Source organism: Corvus brachyrhynchos, unplaced genomic scaffold (genome assembly GCF_000691975.1).
Source record: "Corvus brachyrhynchos isolate BGI_N302 unplaced genomic scaffold, ASM69197v1 scaffold232, whole genome shotgun sequence".
In the NCBI taxonomy this organism is placed as follows: Eukaryota; Metazoa; Chordata; class Aves; order Passeriformes; family Corvidae; genus Corvus; species Corvus brachyrhynchos.
In genome coordinates this window covers 1-1,069 of record NW_008236771.1, presented here as the reverse complement: position 1 = coordinate 1,069, position 1,069 = coordinate 1, and positions in this window count along the sequence as shown.

Here is a 1,069-nt window from a genome sequence, read left to right as displayed (position 1 = left end):
CTTATATAAAAATACAATAAAGGTATCGCATCACCACACATTACGTTTCTTACTCCATCACTCTGTGATTAATGTGGGACAACTAATTTTTTTTCCTAACCCGTTTCTGTATTTGAAAAAAAAAAAGACCCTGTTATTAAGGACATGCATTTCTCTCACAGTATCGGGTATTATCCTTCTGCTATTAATTAAGTCTTTGAAGACATCCAGTTCATGCCACAAAACGTCTTCCTTGTTGCTGACAGGGATTAATGAATATATAAATTCAGCAAAGTTATCACACTTGTTGCACAGGCCCTTTCAAGTACGCTAACTGATGGCAACAGTTCTAGTTGTTAATATTTATTGTACCTTGATTAAGTAAGTCATTACAAGGTAAAGAGTCCCTCTGGCATTTTATTAACTAGAGCTGCTTGCAAGTGCAAGCACGCATACGCTCACTCTCGGATTCTCTCGGTGTCTGCAGATTTCCAAATTAGGTTGCTCACATTAGTTCTTGCTGGATGACCAGGGCACTGTGGTATGGAGCTAATATAAACAAAATTGCCGAATCAAAATTAATAAAGAAATGACATTTATTATGCGACCGAAATATCGGTTTCAAACGCCACGATCGAGAAAAACAGCACCGAGCCCGGGGTCGGAGCTGGGTGAACACTCATAGATCTGATCTCTATCGCACCAGACCTCCCAAGTTCGCGAATGCTGCTTTGGCTGGTCCCTTCTTATACAGTTTTTGGGCAGAGTCCGAATTAATTCTATTCTTCTCGTATTCATGAAGTTTTCTTGTCCCAGAGCTGGGCTGCACAAAGCCTTTCCTGGGTCTGATGAATTGTCCATCCTGGGTGATGAGTGGGCTATTTCTGCTGATGGATGGGCCATCTCTGGTTCCCGGAACAGTTATTTTTAGTTCCCAGAATGTCCAGATTCCTTATCAGATGCGATGTACATATCAGAGTGTGGTGATCAAGTCGTCATGGTGCAAATGTCCCGGTGATAAGATCCAACCCCACTGTCATAGGTTAGCAAGCATAGTCCCGGAAGGGACGTCCTTGCTAAGGGGTGCTTA